The following is a 10,633-nucleotide window of genomic DNA, read 5'->3' on the forward strand; positions in this document are numbered from 1 at the left end:
GGTCCCCTAGTCTCCTCGGAGAAGTCAGAAAACTTCTAACTGGCCATGATCGCCACCATTAGGCCATATAAGATATGCAAATCAGTGGGGAGGGCCCCACTTTCGGCAAGATGCAAATGACCGTGGGGAGGGGGAAAACCGAGAGAAGGAGAGCTTGAGGGGCAGACGTGGAGGACTGGAGACCTGGCTGCGAGCGGGGCTTGCCAGGGTCCATTGTACTCACGCTGGGGGACTGAAGACCTTCTTGTACTGGTTCTGTTTATCAGCCAAACTTTAGCTGAACTTTGGACTGATTAAGCAAGTAGCTGGAAGGCTCCGGGGCTTTTCCACCGGCCGCGGTCCGACTTTCGTCTGGAGAGAAGAAATTGTGCTTCAGGAGTGCAGGTGAGAATTGGAGGAATTTGGGGTGTTCCTGAAACAAGGAGAAGGACGAGGAGAGAGTAGAGGCTCTCCTAGGCGTCCCAACCTACTCAAGTGGTGGGCCCGGAGAGCCAGCCTTGCGGAGATACCGCTTGGGAATGGACGCCCCGACCTGGGAGGAGGAGGTTTTGATAGGTGGCGTTAGCGCAGATTGCAGAGATTTCTATCTGGGTTACCCCTCTGGAGACCCAGGCCATCGCCAGTCGGGTCTGGCCCTTTGGATTTACAGAAACGTTGCCTCTGAGCATAGGCAAGCGAGAGGGAGGCGCAGACTGATTTATGGCCAGGGAGAGCAGCCCAAGTTGAGCTCCCCCAGCCCCTGGGTTACCCCAGCACCTAGCCTGGCAAAGCCGCGGGGGGCTGGACTCCTGGGCCCTGCTCTCCAGGTTAAACCCAGAATACCAAAACTCCTCCGCTTTCGGGGCAAAACTAATATTGCGGGGCCTCCTTTCCAACAGCGAAAGCGAGGCCTAGCCTGCATGCAGCTGGATGGACAGTGAGGCCGTGTGCCTTACCCTGACCCACTGATTTCTGGTTTATTCGCAGCAACTTCAGAACAAGCGTTTCCTGGAGTCTGGGACCTCACTCTGCAGATGCGAGGTCTGGGCAGCAGTAGAAGGCGTCCAGGAAGCCGCTGAGGGAAGGTGTTTTCCACCTCGGCCTGGGCCAGGAAGGAGGCCAGGGACCTTTTGGCACTACAGAGTTTTACCTACATCTTCCTGGGGCTCGAAGGAGCAAGAAGGAGGCCGGAGGGGCACCGGGTCCTGACCTGCAGAGGAAAGAGGGGAAGGGCTTTGTAGCATCCGCTGGTCACAGACCCATAGCTCCTGAGGCAGAGGACACCCCTTTCCCCTCAGACTTATCTGTAAAATACTGATACCTACAGTGCGGGGTGGGGGTGGGGGGTAGGTTGTATGCATTGAATGAGACCACCTGTGAAACCCCTTAATCTAATAATACCGTTCACACGTTGCAGTCTGGGGAGGCAGGAAGCCAGTTCCCAGTAGTAAAACCCAGCTGCTCTGGAGGCTTCAGGTTCTGGAAATCAGGCAGATCCAACACTGGGGTTGGAGGGGCTGGGAGGTTAGGGACAAAAAGTTTAGAATCCGTAAGGAATTTGCAAAGGTACTTCTAAGCAAATTCTCCTACAGTTCTTACCTTTAACATAATTAGGAAGATGGGGTTATTTTCAGAAAGAGAGGAATTTCAGCGTGGGGAAGGAACAGTCAAAAGCTCTCAATCTGCTTGATTCGGGGTTAAACCTAGGTGTACGAGGGCTGATCTTCCAGATGTGACTGATCCAAGTCAGGCTGCAAAGGAGCTAGGCTGCCTCTTTTAAATACAGCACCTGCTACAGGTGCCTGGGCCACATGTGCTGAAAGCTGGGACCTAAAGCGGGGTGTGTGTGTGGGGGTGCATGGAACCCTTGGGGAGGTTTGTACTATCTCAGTCTCTCCCTGAGAAAGGAGTAATAACTTCATGAAAATGAAGTTCCTTCATTTTACCTTATTGTCTTCCAGTTTGTTGTGACATGTGGCAGGTCCTTGCTCTTCACAATTCAGTCTCCTGGGAGAACATTCTCTGCCTACCCAGCTCCCCTCAACCAGGATAATGAAGTGTTGAGAGTAAATGTCCCTGGAGAACAATCTCTTTCTCTGTCTCTCACTTGCTATCATGATAGAAGCAGTGAAGTGTAATGAAGATCAGTTTCTGTGTTTAGCTGGGAAAACCCATTAAAAAACCAGCAATCACTTCCCTTTTAACAACAGAACTTTGATTTGTAGTTCCAACCGCTGTGTGCCTAGTCTCAAGCTTCTCTCAAGCTTCCTTCTCTTTCAAAATTCAGGTGGCAGCAAACCTGTTCTTCCCCTACCCCAGGCAAACTGTGTATATGCACAGAAAGTTTCACAAAGTATAGGGAAACTTCCTATGAGTGTCCACATAGTCTTTCAGGTGATCTGTCTATTTACATCCAGCAACTTCCTGTACCCACCCCCTGCCCAGATCTACCTTAGTGTAATACAAACGCTCACAAAGTAACTGAAACTATAGATCTGTGAACAGATCTAATACCTACTTCTTCATATGGAAATTTGAGAAGAAAGGTGTAAACATCCCAGCAAACAGTCCTTTAGGATGTGAGTAAAAAAATGCTAACTAAATGAATTATCTCATAAAATTCTTTGCTTAAAGTTCCCCCAAATGGTGGAAGCAACAGGTCAGTGGAAATACTCTTTGTTTGTGCTTCACATAGGATTTGGTGGTGATGGACATAGCAGGCCCATTGTAAAGATGGAAAACAAAACATAGGACATTTTAAGGAGGTGTCTTGGAGCAAGTTAATGGGAAAGCTAAGACTGGGGCTCAGGACTTTTGAAGAGGACTTTAGGCTGAAAGAGGAAGGTCTCCAGCTCTTACTGCTTTGGGAGATGGGAAGTTGAAAGGGGGGGGTCTCTGAGGGAGAAGTGGAGGATTCACAGAGAAGAGAGGGTAGATGTTGGATCAAACAGTCCTAAATTTGGGTCTCAGATGGCTTAACCAGCTGGGCGACTTGGGCACATTACATAATCTTTCTGACCCTCGGTTTCCTAATGTAGGAAATAATAATACTCTTGTGATTTTGTGAAGATGAAATAAGTTAGTAACTGCAGGTCCCTGGAGAATGACAGACTCACATGTTTAGAAAGAAGCACATGATGAAAACACATGAGGAAGTGAGGCAGCCGATCTCTTTGGGCTCTTCGAATTTAAAGAGACCGTGTTAGGTTCTTCTACTCAATGAATCTGCAGTCCAGATCCCAAACTTTTCTATGTGAGATGCAGTCCCTGGTGTAAGATTATTTAAAATCAGCTGGCTTATCCCTCTGAAGGTTTTCTGAGCGTTGCCTTGGAAATTTCACAGAATGGCAAACGTAGTTCGGGGGGACTTCCCTCTCCTGTGACTTTGCAGCATAGGTGACAGTCCTCTTTTGCTCTTGTGCTCATGGTCTTCCTCCTGCTTTCCATGGTCACCCTGCTTTGCTTACCTCAGGGAGAGGCTGGTCTTGGCTCTCCTCCGCTGCTCCACTAGCCAAGACTTTCCCACTTATCTGGACAGTCTAGAAGGCTGCAACATGAAATAATCTCTAAAACATAAATACTGCCCTATTCTGGTCTAAAGGAGGTTGGGGGCCTTATTGTTAGAGAGCAGTGTCACAGCCTGGAGAACAATCTAGACTACAGGGATAGTAGCCTAAAAATTTCTAGCTCTAGATATCGCATTCCTTTGTGAATGACGCTTCACCTTCCCAAAGGTTTTTATGAACACTCATTCTGGAACTCCAATCCTGCTTTTGGAAAAAGGCCAGTTGATGCCCTGGCTGAATGGCTGCATTGGTTAGAACCGTTAGAGCATTGTCCCGAAGCACAGAGGTTGCTGGTTCGATTCCTGGTCAGGGCAATACAGGAACAAATCCATGTTTCTTTCTCTCTCCCCCCTCCTCCTTTCACTAAAATCAATAAATAATAATTTTTTTTAAAAAGGAAAAAAGGCCAGTTGGTCTGGATGACTTAAGTTTGCTAACTTTTCTATGATTTGAAATTCCTAAATGGTTCTAAATTACCAGTGGGTCCATTTCCAGGCTTTTGAGTTGATGGTCCAAGAGCTCAGGACAGACCTCTGTGTAGTGCTGGACATGAGACTTTTGACATGAAAAAAAATACACCACAAACAGTAAGCTCTGCGAGAGTAGGGACTATCTCATGTCTTACTCTGCAGTGCCTGGAGGGTTGCCTGATGTACATAGCAGTTGCTCAATAAAATACTTGTTAAATAAGTGATTGTTTCTGGCTGGTGCGATGAAGGATGAAGTTTGTTTCCTTATTTGTACTTCTCATTTATTCAAGTTGTCAGCACTGAAGTTGCAGAATACTTTTTCCAGACACAAAAGTGTATATATACTGTGTGATTCCATTTAATATGAAGTTAACAGGCAGGAAAAATTCATAGTAATAGAAGTTAAAATTGATGTTACTTTTAGGCATTCATAGAGATGGGCCATGAGGTAGCATCCAGATGTGCTAGAAAGTCCTAGATCTTGATTGGGATGGTGGATACATCATCAGTGTACACATTTAGGATTTGTGCATGTTGCTGTAAGTTATAACTTATTAAAGAGTAAATTAAATGAATAATTCCAAAGTATAAAATGTAAAGAGTAGATAGAAGCCACCTTCTTACTCCCTCCCAACTGTTCACTGTTGATGTGTGACCCACCAGGTTCTTTTCTACTTAACATATATAATTTTATCACCATTAAAATTTATAGACCAATATATTCTGGGGGTTGGCAAAGTTTTTCTATAAAGTGCCAGATAGTAATTATTTTAGGCTTTGTGTGCTGTACAGTCTTTTTCACAAGTACTTAATTCTGCTGTTATACACAATACATAAATGAATATGTGCGGCTGTATTTCAATAAAACTCTATCAAGCCTGACCAGGCGGTGGCGCCGTGGACAGAGTGTCTGACTGGGACATGGAGGACCCAGGTTCGAGACCCCGAGGTTGCCAGCTTGAACGTGGGCTCATCTTGTTTGAGCAAAGCTCACCAGCTTGGACCCAAGGTCACTGGCTTGAGCAAGGGGTCACTCGGTCTGCTGTAGCCCTCCCGGTCAAGGTACATATGTGAAAGCAATCAATGAACAACTAAGGAACTGCAATGAAGAATTGATGTTTCTCATCTCTCTCCCTTCCTGTCTGTCTGTCCCTATCTGTCCCTCTCTCTGACTCTCTCTGTCTGCCACACAAAACGAAAACAACAACAACAAAAAAACCCCAAAACTCTATCAAGACAACTGAATTTGGCTCACAAGCCTAGTTTGTCCACTGTTGGATAAAGCCTGTATTGGTAGAAGTAGACCTGATTGAGACCTGAGGGGCATCTCACTTTACTCCTTCATCTTTGGGATGAGAAAGAAAATTGAGGGAGGAGAAATGACTTTCCTAAAAAATCTAGCAGAGCGCACTAGGGAAATCCTGACTTTGGAGTCAAATAGACCAGCTACTCTCTGAAAGGGGTGTGCGTATGGGGGGAGGGAGGATATAGCTGTGGCCAAGTTACTTAATTTCTTTGAGTCTTTTATATGATCACTGTATGCAAATGACGATAACAATGGAATTTATACCTCATAGGGTTATTGGAAGAATTAAACAGATAAGCTTCTGTACGGGGGCTGGTACAAGCAGGACCTGGTTTCACAAGTGCTTTTCCAACCGAGTATGTGCCTCAGGGGCTCCCTGCTGCCGCCCTCTGTCCCGTCCCCCGCCTTCCTTCTAAATGCACAGTTTCTGGACTCTGACTGCATATGGGAAGATCTCGGATCCCATCAACCCCATCATTCCGCTTCCTGTCTAGAAATCCCTTCCAGCCCCATGCTTTTATTTCCTTGTCAGGTACTTGCCAGGGAAACTCCTCAGGGTAGAGAAGATTTCCCTCATTTTGATTCAACAACTCACATCCTTCTGCTGGGTCATTTTTAGAAATACGTAAGGTGTTCCCAGTAGTTTGTAAAAGATTAAATTAAAAACTAGCAACCTAGTATGATATTAAACTAATAAATACTACACCTAGCTGAGAGAACTTTCACTCCAGAGCAATAATCTATTCCTCTTTCTTCTACTACACCCATAAAAAGTGAGGTTGGCAGTGGCCCAGCACACAGCAGGTGGTCCATAAATGTTTATTGAACAAAAGATATGGGCTAGACAATGGTGTTTAGAAAAAGAAAAGCAATGCCTTTTATTAAAATTTCTAGGAATCTGTTTTTGTATTAATATTCAAATGATGGAGTACCCTCGCTACACTCTCCTTTATTTCTCCTCACAAACTGATTGAGGTAGACAATATCATCCCCACTTTAATGATGAAGAAATGGAGGTTCCAAGAGGGGAAGGATTCGCCCAAGGACCCACAAACAGCTAAGAAATGAGAACTTGGACTTGAACTATGGATTGCCTAGTCCCAGGCTAAGTGTCTCCCTTCTGGCTCTTACCCATCTTCCGAGTCCTCTGCTCATTCAAACAGAGGGGGCAGCACAAGAAACACCCTGTGCAGTCTCAGCATGGAGAGAAGTCTTGTGATTGTGTATGTGAGAGAGGGAGACCAAAGTCTGTCCTGTCTAAGGAGAGACCGCCACATGAAGAACTATGATGTTTGCTCAGTGTTTTATGGTGTGCAAAGATCTTTCTCCTTTTGTTTGATCCTCAAAATAGTCCTGCAGAGAAGGCAAGGCAGACATTAGTGTTCACTTTTCACGGATGAAGAAACCGAGGCTCAGAGCAGAAAAACGACCCCCTGAAGGTACCAGAATCAACATCTATTGACCCAAGTCATCTGAATTTAGACCCCTCTGTTTTCTCTACAACATTGTGTTTGGATCATGACAGGATTAGCACAAGGTATTAACCCAGGAGCAGATACAAGACCTAGGACTATGACACAACAAGAGACCCCCCACTTCTACTGCTGAGGTCATGTTTCTGTGATGGAAAAGATGAAAGGCTGTCAGCAAAGGCATTGGGTCCAATCTGAGTCAGGAACTGCTGCCTACTTAGTATTATTCTGCGTCTTGCCCGCCTATGTATCCTGCCCTCTCATCCCAGTTCTTAGTTGTAGAGCAGGCTGAATGTGGATGCTGCCCCTGTTCTGCCTGCTTGTGTCTGCTCAGGAGTGCTGTCCCTGACCTGCACCTTGGGCATGAAGGTGACACTGGGCTTCATGCTAAGGGATGGTATCCTTTAATGCTCTGATGACTAGACAAAGACCCTGCTTCTGGGCCTGGGAGGTGAAGCTCCACCAAAGGTGCTGAGTCAACGCAGCAAACATTTATTGAGCACCCACTCCGTGTGGGCTCTGCAGGAGGTACCCAGCACTGCTGGGATGAACAAGATTCAGTTTCTGCTCTAAAGGAGTTGGTTATATAGTAGAAGAGTTAGACACATTGACACTTAATTTCTATTGCTCGATAGAATGGAACAGGCTTTATAATAAGCACTGGGGGGCTTGCTTTATAGGAAGTGTCTCATTTACTCCTCATAACAATCCCATGAGACAATAGCATTATTTCTACTTCTGGTTTTCTCAACGGATGCTCAGAGATCTTGAGTTACAAAGAGCCTGTTGTTGCTCATACCGAGCTGAGATTCAGAAGCAGCTCTGTCTGACTTTAATCATCTTCTGCACCAGCCAAGGGGCAGATGCATTACAAAATCAGTGTGGGGCTCAGAGTCAGTGTGGGGCTCCTGCAGGTTTGATACCTGTCTCTGCCACTTCCTTGGTGTGACCTTGAGCAAGTTGCCACTCTGAATCTCAGTTTTTCCAACTGTAAAAAGGAAAACAGTGTAGACCCTGACCGGTTGGCTCAGTGGTAGAGCATTGGCCGGCATGTGGATGTCCTGGGTTTGATTCCTGGTCAGGGCACACAAGAGAGGCAACCATCTGCTTCTCCTCCCCACCCCCTCCCCCTTCTCTCTCTTTCTCTCTCTCTCTCTTCCCCCCTTCCCACAGCCATGGCTACACTGATTGATTCAAGTGCATCAGCCCCAGGCACTGAGGATGGCTCCGTGGAGCCTCTGCCTCAGGTGCTAAAAAAATAGTTCAGTTGAGTGCATGGGCCCTAGGTGGGCAGAGCATTGGCCCTTAACAGGGTTGCAGGGTGGATCTCGACCAGGGTGCATGAGGGAGTCTGTCTCTCTATCTCCCCTCCTCTCACATAAACAAACAAACAAAAATGGAAAATAGTGTAGGATTTGCAGGAAAGATATATGTAAACAAGTGGCACAATTAATAAATAGGAAAAAATGCTAATAGTAATAGGAGGTGCAGCAAAGTTCTGTGGATGCTCAGAGCCCTTGAAGGAGAAGTAGGATTTTGACAACAAATGCCAGAGAGCATTTCAGGCAGAAACAAAGTTGAGTAAAGCTTAAAGGTCAAACCAGATTCTACAACTTCCTTGAAAACTTTCTTTAAAATGTACAAGCTTCAGGAAGATTTCCTGATTTGTTCCGTCCCTTCTAATAACCACCGTTCCTCACATGCCCGCCCCATCCCTGAAACCTTCTGGGATCAGCTGAGAGCTCACTCCTTTAGGAAGGCCCCACTTAACCCCAGGCTGAGCTTAGTGGTTCTCAACTGAGGGTGATTTGGCCAGTAGGGGGATTTGTCAATGTTGAGCAGGGCTACCTACTAGCTTCCTGGGAGTTCTTGGGGTTTGATGCTCTATAGTCCATCTTGAAATTCTTATTATCTTTGAACTTCTTTTTTGTAAGTGAAGTCTTATGGGACCATGGAGCATGCCCCACCCAGGGACTTGGAGCCTCAGCTCCCAAGGCCCCACCTCCTGCCTCCTCCCTTTCTGGGATGGAGTTCTGACTCCAGCTCCTCCACCTCCTGATGTCCCTGGCCCTGCCAGGACCCTCTCTTTTCAGCTCCCACCTGACAACCAATGCTGCTCTCCATGCCCTTAGAGGACCTGGCGTGGGCACAGGGAGATCGGGATAGGGTGCTCCAGCCCTGTTGTATCTCAGGCTGGGGTATGACGATGACCATCCCTGACCCAAGATGGCAGTGCCGGGGAGCATTAGGCAAGGCTCTATGCAACCCTTTCACCCATCCTCATCTTTGCAATACCCTTGGGGATTGTCTATCTGCTGTGGGTTGGAGCAGCAGCCTTGGGAAGGGTAGAGGCCTGGCTGAACTTCCATGCCTTCAGCTGGGGCACAATGCACAGACCCAATATCTGGTCAGAGGAGGAAACATGCCGCTGATGGGCTGAGTGCATGTGTACACTCCGAGTCACAGAGCGGGTCCGAGGACCGCCTACAAGGGTTTGTGCTGCTAGCATCTCCATCTTCCAGGGAATATGACATTAAGTAGCAAGTAAAAAACAGGGAGAGTGGAGCAAGAACAGGAGCAAGAGCCAGAGAGAACAGACCACCAAGAAAAAGAAAAGTCTTTATATTTTAGAATCTTTAATGACACTTTCCCCCCTGCATTTGAACACGGGGTTCTCACATTTTCTTTTTTTTTTTTTTTGCATTTTTCTGAAGCTGGAAACAGGGAGAGACAGTCAGACAGACTCCCGCATGCGCCCGACCGGGATCCACCCGGCACGCCCACCAGGGGCGACGCTCTGCCCACCAGGGGGCGATGCTCTGCCCATCCTGGGTGTCGCCATGTTGCGACCAGAGCCACTCTAGCGCCTGAGGCAGAGGCCACAGAGCCATCCCCAGTGCCCGGGGTTCTCACATTTTCATCTTGCAGTGGGCTCCACAACTTCCACCATGGGTCCTAACGTCTAGAGGATTTTTTTACTGTCGTGGCTAGGGGTTGCTACAGCATCCAGTGCATAGAGGCCACGGCCGCTGCTAAACAGTTTACAATGCACAGGACAGCCGCCAAAACAAAGACGAATCCGGTCCAAATGTCAACAGTGCCAATGCTGAAAAACCTCAGTTATTTGCTCCTTCTTTTTTGTTTCCAGTATCCTCTGTTCTTATCTTTCTTCTAGCTCTTTGCCCATGTTTTCAAAAGGATCTCACCACCCACCTAGACTGGAAGTTCCTCAAAGGCAAGTTTGCATTTTTATTCATCTCTGTGTCTCCGGGACCTAAGGCAGAGCTGGCACATAGTAGGTTCTCAATAGTCATTGGCTGGACTGACCGGCAGGGCCTATGAACTTACCTTGTCAAACTTTAACTTGTTATTTTGTACTACATGGTGGAAGCATGAAACCACGTTTAGCTATTCTAGGCAGTAAATGAGTCTGCGGTTTATCTTCTCTAAGTGGACTGTGAATGCCTAAGGCCAGAAAAGAAACTTTCTGAATCCGTGTTACAGGGGCGCCTAGAACGTGCACTGCATGCAGCAGGTGGTGGAAGCACCTGCTTACTGACTTTGGCTCTGTGCTGATTCACCACTCTGCATGTCCAAGGCCCAGAGTTCATCCATTCATTCAACAAACATCTACTTAAGCATTTTCTAAATGTGAAATGCAGGGGTTTAAAGATACAATTCCTACCTTCCGGGAGCTCAGTTTGGCCAGGGAGCCAGAGGGTGCTTTAACTCAGCATAATTAGGCATCACAGTTGCTGTGAAATGAGCCTCCAGATGACTGAAGATAAAAAAGAGGAGAGAGGATCCCAGGACCCCAATTCTAACGAGCTTCCCTTAAGC

General features: G+C 46.9%; 1 long non-coding RNA gene across 1 annotated transcript; it reads left to right on the forward strand.

Moving 5' to 3' along the window:
* Window positions 1–268: 268 nt before the first annotated feature.
* LOC136391539 (uncharacterized) lies at window positions 269–4,236 on the forward strand. Its single transcript, XR_010748867.1, has 2 exons — window positions 269–384; window positions 967–4,236. It is a non-coding gene; the product is annotated as an uncharacterized lncRNA (long non-coding RNA).
* Window positions 4,237–10,633: the final 6,397 nt, after the last annotated feature.

This window comes from Saccopteryx leptura, chromosome 2, assembly GCF_036850995.1.
Source record: "Saccopteryx leptura isolate mSacLep1 chromosome 2, mSacLep1_pri_phased_curated, whole genome shotgun sequence".
Taxonomy (NCBI): domain Eukaryota; kingdom Metazoa; phylum Chordata; class Mammalia; order Chiroptera; family Emballonuridae; genus Saccopteryx; species Saccopteryx leptura.